We start from the raw sequence: 7,733 nt of genomic DNA on the forward strand, positions 1-7,733 counted from the left end.
GGTTTATTAATTATTACCGAAAGTTCTTTATAGAACTTTCGGTTTTTACCTTCCCAAAAAACCAAAAAAAATTCTAAGTGTTGGATGTGGGTTAATTGCGAAGGTTTTTACAAAGAACCTCCGGTTTTACCTTTTTTGAAATTCTCTTTTGCGAAGGTTTTCCAAAAAACCTTCGGTTTTGGCTTAATTAAAAATAATTCTATGTTTGGTAATGGTTATTTCCGAAGGGTTTTTAATAAACCTTCGGTTTTGACTAATATCAAAACCGAAAGTTATATGAAAACCTTCGGCATCTACCTCTATAAATACAAACCCTAACTCTTCTCTTCTTTATTCCACCCTCCCCTTTTTCTCTCTCCAGCGCCGCAGCCGCCTCCTCCACGCCGATTCTTCTCTTCTCTCTCGTTCAGGTTTGTTTTATTTGGTTTTTTTGTTTTGTTTATTATTATATTTAGATTTCTTAAGTTTATATATATTATCTAGATTTAGGCTAGTTTAAATTATTTGTTTGTTTCATTGATTTAGATTTGTCTATACGTTATTGTTTAGATTAGATTTAGGTTAGTTTGTTAAATATATGTTAGTTTTGTTATTTTGTTTGATTGAAGTTATATATATTAGATTTAGGTTACGGTTATTTTGTTTGATTAATATATATATATATACATATATCTGAAATGTATTTAGGATGGGTGATTCATGGAATAGTCTTCGGCGTACACCGGAGAAACTGCCTCCGTGTTATCAAATTTGCTAGCACAAGCAGAAATTGCGGCACGTGAGGAAGAGGTGAGACAAATGACGCTGGAAATGGAGCAAATCCGATTGAGGGATGCGGAAAGAGGCCGATTGCTGAGTGAAATTAAAGCGGACAGGGCTGAAATGGCCCAAAGATTAGAGAATCTCGAACAGGAACTTGTATTGTTGAGGAGTCGACTGAATCAATCACCCCCTCCTCCCACCCCATCTAATAATTTCTAGATTAATTATGTGTTTATTAGTTTTTCCGTACGAACGATGACCATCTTTTTATGTGTTTTGTTTTAATATTCATGAATTATTATTATTATGTTTTGTTTGGTTTTAATATGTTGTTAATGAATTATTTTATTTTTGTTTACTTTTCACCTTTTTAAAAAAAAAAACAGCCTGGCCAAAACCGAAGGTTTATTTGAAAACCTTCGGTTTTGACCCTCGTTTAAAAAAATCTAAAAAATTTCTAAGGGTAAAAACCGAAAGTTTTCAAATAAACCTTCGGTTTTGACCCTCTGTTAAAAAAATCTAAAAAATTTCTAAGTATGGGGAAGGGTAAAAACCGAAGGTTTTCAAATAAACCTTCGGTTTTGACCCCTGTTTAAAAAAATCTAAAAAATTTCTAAGTATGGGGAAGGGTAAAAACCGAAGGTTTATTTGAAAACCTTCGGTTTTGACCCTCTGTTAAAAAAATCCGAAAATTTTCTAAGTATGGGGAAGGGTAAAAACCGAAGGTTTATTTGAAAACCTTCGGTTTTGACCCTCTGTTAAAAAAATCTGAAAATTTTCTAAGTATGGGGAAGGATAAAAACCGAAGGTTTATTTGAAAACCTTCGGTTTTGACCCTCTGTTAAAAAAATCTAAAAAATTTCTAAGTATGGGGAAGGGTAAAAACCGAAGGTTTATTTGAAAATCTTCGGTTTTGACCCTCTGTTAAAAAAATCTGAAAATTTTCTAAGTATGGGGAAGGGTAAAAACCAAAGGTTTATTTGAAAACCTTCGGTTTTGACCCTCTGTTAAAAAAAATCTAAAAACATTCTAAGTATGGGAAGAGTAAAAACCGAAGGTTTATTTGAAAACCTTCGGTTTTGACCCTCTGTTAAAAAAATCTAAAAAATTTCTAAGTATGAGGAAGGGTAAAAACCGAAGGTTTTCAAATAAACCTTCAGTTTTGACCCTCTGTTAAAAAAATCTAAAAAATTTCTAAGTATGGGGAAGGGAAAAAACCGAAGGTTTTCAAATAAACCTTCGGTATTGACCCTCTGTTAAAAAAATCTAAAAAATTTCTAAGTATGGGTAAGAGTAAAAACCGAAAGTTTTCAAATAAACCTTCGGTTTTGACCCTTCCTAAAAACATTCTGTTTAAGGTCAGGACCGAGAGGTTTATTCAAAACCTTCGCAAATACCAATAAAAACCGAAAGTTATACTATTAACTTTCGGTTTTACCACTTCCTAATTTGTTAAATTATTTTGTTTTAAACCTACTAATCTATACTCCAAACTAATATAATTAAGTGTGTTATATTTTAAAAATGAAGATTGTGTTTGATATTAAAATCTTTATGATTGTGTTTGATTATATAAAGAAGTGTATATGTATGTTTGTGTTTGATAATCATATGAATGTGTACAAAGTTTGATCATATGGATTGTGTAATGTTTTAAGGTTATCAAATGTGTTAAAATAATACTGTTCAAAGTCATTAGAAGGTTAAAAACCAATTAATTTAACAATTTGTGAAATTGTAATTCCGAAAGTTAATTGTATAACTTTCGGAAATAACCATCAAAACCGAAAGTTATACAATTAACTTTCGTTTTTATCTAATTAAATTAAATTGTACACATTTCAAAACCGAGAGATTTAGACATATCTCTCGGAATTTAATTGATCAAAACCGAGAGTTATATGATTAACTCTCGGAAATTAATTAAATGATCAAAACCGAGAGGTAATCATATAACTCTTGGAAATTAATCAAATGATCAAAACCGAGAGTTATATGATTAACTCTCGGAAATGACCTTTAAAAAAAACAAAACCTGTTTTTTTTTTCTTTCTTCTTTCCCCGTTTTATTTCTCCCCGATTCTTCTTCCGATTCTTCTTCCGCGTCGCCTCCTGCCCAGCCGCGTCCTCCAGCTATCAATCGAAGACGAAGTCGCGCCGCCCTCCTCCGATTGACGCCGCCACTGATTGAAGAAAGCTTTCCGCCGCCAGGTCGCTGCCTCCGCTTGGATCGACGCCGCCGCTCGCTGCCTCTTCTTGGATCGACGACGCCGGTGATTGAAGACTGCCGCCGTCGATTAAAGACAGTCGCCGCCTCCTGCTGTCGCCATCCGATTCAACCTACAGCCGCAAAGGTTAGTTTGATTTTAGATTAGATTTTGGATTTTAGGTTAGATTTTTGGATTTCAGGTTATATAGGTTTGATTTTGGATTTTAGGTTAGTTTGATTGATTGTTAAATTAGTTTGATTTTAGGTTTTATATTGGTTTGTTAAATTGTTAAATTAGTTTGAATTTAGGTTTGATATTGATTTGTTTGATTGTTAAATTAGTTTGATTTTAGGTTTGATATTGGTTTGATTAATTGTTAAATTAGTTTGATTTTAGGTTATATGAGTTAGATTGTTCAATTAGTTTGATTTTAGGTTATATTTTTGATTTTAGGGTTTGATTATATTGGTTTCATTATGTTAGTTTGATTGTTGGTTATTCAGTTTTATTTTAGGTTAGTTTAGGTTTTGATTATGATATATTTTGTTTGATATGATGATTATTTGGTTTGATTTGAGTTTGATTTAAGTTAGTTTTTGTTTGATTATATATTATTTATGTTAGATTATGTTAGAATTATGTTTGATTTAGGTTTTGTTTGAATTATGTTTGATTTAGATTTGATTTGGGTTATTAGATTTGGTTTGAAAATGTTTGATTAATGTTAGATTTAGGTTATATGTTCAATATTTTGGTTAGATTTGTTTTTATATTGATTTGTTAGATTAGGTTTGTTAGATTATATTTTGTTTGGTATATGATATATATAGTTTGAACTTTGTTGGATTAATGTTAAATTTAAGTTAGATAATATGGTTTGATTTTGTCTGATTTTGGATTAAGACCGCCCGTCTCTTGAAGATCGCCGAGGTTATTCCACCTTCAGCTGCCTCCTCCACCATCGCCGGCACAACTTTTAAAAAAGGTCAATTTTTAAGGATTTTTATGTTGTTAGGATTATATTGGATTTTAGGTATGAATTGAATTGTTTGAATTAGAGTTGATTATGTTAGATTTGGTTTATGTATGAATAAATTAGATTTTAGGTTAGAATTGCATTGTTTGTATTATATTGGATTTTAGGTATGAATTAAATTATTTGAATTATGTATGATTGAAATAGTGTTTGACTAGGTTTGATTAGTTTAAAAAATTGGTTAGATTAATGATGATTGGTTATTTAAATTAGGCCAGATTGAAGACTGCCGTGCTAGATTGGTTAGATTATGTTTGAAATGTATATGAATGAAATATGAATGTTTGTGTGGAATTTGGCTTGGATAACGTTAGATATTGTTGAAATGTATATGAATGAAATAATGTTAGATTATGTTTGAAATGTATATGAATGAAATATTGTTTATTTAGGTGGAATTTTGGTTGGATAATGTTAGATTAAATTGAACTTTGGTTGGATAATGATAGAATAGGTAGAAATTATGTTAGCATTATGTAAGCCTAATTAATTTAGACAAATTTAAGTTAATAATAATGCGGGTTATTTTCAATTTTATTAGAAATATGGAAGTACCCGATAAAAGATGGATGACCTTACGTCGAGATCATCCAGATTACAAGGAAGGTGTTGACAAATTCCTCGAGGATGGGAGGCCAGGCGGTACAGACGTGGGAAGAACACGGTGGTCTAGACATGTGGGGTCGATTATTCGGGACCCCGCAGCCATCTCACACCGTCTTCTAAAGTGGAAGGCTTTAAGTGCAGACCAATTGGATTCACTGTGGACTGCTATCATGGTAATACTTATTACTTGATTATACATTACGTCATTAAATAATTATTTTTAACATTTGGATGTTATTTTTTTCAGGTTCCGTTCGAAGCTACTAATGGTGATATTGAGTCTTTTCGAAAGACCGGATTGGGACACGCCAATCAGATATGGGATAGATGGCGGTCAGATTTGAACAAGACATATATCCGCGTCCACAAAGGAGACGAGGCGGCGGTACTAGCTCATCCTCCACCAGACTACGATCGAGATGATTGGGAGTTTGTGTGTCGCAACCATTTCTTCACAGAAACATTTAAGGTACGGTTTATAATTCAAATAAAAGTTGATATTAATTAATCTAACTTCATTTTTTATTTCAAATACAGAAAAACAGTCGTACAAATATGAATAACAGGAAGAAGCTGAAATTCTCACATCGAACGAGAAGTAAACCGTTTGCACAAATTGAAGACGAGTTGGTAAGTACATTATTTGTAATAACTTAATCTAAACATTGTTATTAATTATATAAATCATTTATTTCAACAGGCGATTGAAATGGGACGGGCACCGTCTGTAATTGAAGTATTCAAGAGGACCCGTACCCCAAAACCGACAAAAGAAAAACCCAACACCCGTCCCGGACGAACACGTGCAAGAGAAAATTGTAAGTGAATTGAATATGCCTAGTTTTTTATTATAGAAATGATATTTTATTTCAATTGTGCAGGTTGAGATGGAGGAGGTTGTTAGTAACGAACCGGGAATATCGGATTTTGAATTGACGGAGAGGTTGTTCGGACAACAAAAACACGGGGTAGGGTTCGGAATGGGATCAGGCGTCCGGCCCACACACTTTCGTGAGGATCGTCGAAGTGGAAACAGTTCACAGCGAAACAATGAACGATTGTTAGAAGAGAATCAAATAATGAAGCTCAAGTTGGAGGAACTGGAGAAGAGGGATGAAGAAAGAAGGCGCAGAATGGAAGAAATGCAAGCGGAAAAGGAAGAAATTGTGACAAGAATGGAGAGGAAGAAGTTAGAGATGAACGCAAGAATGGAGAGAATCGAATTGTATATGAGGCAACAACCACCTCCTCCCCCCACAAGCTAAGGTTGTTTCGATTCAAAACATGTTTTCATTAGTAGTTGTGTCAATTTAAATTTATAACAGATTGTTCGGATTATTAGTTTGGTTGCGAATTTTGTAATGATAATGATCATTTAATGTGATCGTTTAATGTATGTGGCATTTCTTTTATCATATATATATTGGTTTGGCTGAACAGATTTTGGTTGCGAGGTTTTGGTTGCGAATAAAATAATCCGCACATTTTTAAAAATTTACGGGAAAAAATCGAAAGTAATATTAGAAAACTCTCGGTTTTCTCCATTTGAAGATAACCAGGAGTTATTAGAAAACTCTCGGTTTTTACACAAAGAGAAAACCGAGAGTTATATGAAAACTTTCGGTTTTCCTCTTTGTGGAAAAACCGAGAGTTTTTAATAATACTTTCGGTTTTCTTCAAATGGAGAAAACCGAGAGTTATATGAAAACTTTCGGTTTTTCCACGAAGAGAAAAACCGAGAGTTTTCAATATTAATTTCGTTTTTCTCCATTAGAAGAAAACCGAGAGTTAAATGAAAATTTTCGGTTTTCCTCTTTGTGGAAAAACCGAGAGTTTTCATATAACTCTCGGTTTTCTTCTAATGGAGAAAACCAAAAGTAATATTGAAAACTCTCGGTTTTTCCACAAAGAGGAAAACTGAAAGTTTTCATATAACTCTCGGTTTTACTCTAGGGTATCTAAACCGAAAACTCTACGATATCTCTCGGTAAATGCCCCATTGTTTTTAACGAAAGAGTCAATACCGAGGGATGGAGAGAGTTACCAAAACCTTCGGTAATGTGTCTATACAGAAAGTTATAGGGTCAAAACCGAGAGTTTTTACTCTCGGTTTTGACCCCTTTTTCACCAGTGAAATTCGAAGAGAATTATGCAAGCACAACAAGGATAATCCAAGTCTCACTCAAAAGCAATTGCAAGAATGAGTTCATAGTTTGGGAAAAGGATAAGAAAGTGAAACGTCCGTTCAAATTCTTCAATTTTTGGATGGAAAATGATAAGTTTAAGGACATTCTCAATGAGTTTTGAAGAACTCATGTGGATGGCTCCATGATGTTTCGTGTATCGGAGAAATTGAGGCTTCTTCAAAATCAGCTTACTAAGTTTGACCGAAGGAAATTTAGCAATATATCTAAAACGGTCATTGCTGCGAGAGATGTTCTTGAGAAGATTCAATCCCGATTTCTTTGTGATGACATTGATGATATTCTGAGGGATGAGGAAAAATCTGCCTTTGCCACTTTCAGAGAGCTTAGTTCCATGGAGGAGAGTTTTGCGAGGCAAAAGTCAAGACAAAACTGGATTTCTCTTGGGGACAAGAATACAACTTTTTTCTACCGGAAATGTTCATCTAGAAATATTCGGAATAATGTCCAAAGGGTCAAGAATGATAAGGGGGATTTTGTGCACGGACAGGACCAAATTCATGACTTGGCTGTCCTATTCTATCGTGGTCTCATGGGCACTAAAACCGGGCAGCAGCTCAGTCGGCTTAATACACTTTATCAGATTGTTGACAAGAGAATTACAGCTGAGGATAGTTGTGACCTTGTTAGGTTGTTTTGAGAGAGGATGTTAGAAAGGCTATGACTAGCATCAACGACAATAAGAGCCCCGGGCCTAACGGTTTCAATGCGGAGTTCTTTAAAGCCAATTTGAGATATTGTGGATAATGACATTATAGAGGGGTACTTGAATTCTTTATGAATAGGAAAATGCTAACCCAATGGAATGTCACTATGCTTAATCTAATTCCCAAAAATTTCGTGCCTGAAAAAATACAAGATTTTTGACCCATTTCTTGCTGTAATGTTGTGTATAAATCATTTCTAAAATTCTTG

Source organism: Impatiens glandulifera, chromosome 1 (genome assembly GCF_907164915.1).
Source record: "Impatiens glandulifera chromosome 1, dImpGla2.1, whole genome shotgun sequence".
NCBI classification, from domain to species: Eukaryota; Viridiplantae; Streptophyta; class Magnoliopsida; order Ericales; family Balsaminaceae; genus Impatiens; species Impatiens glandulifera.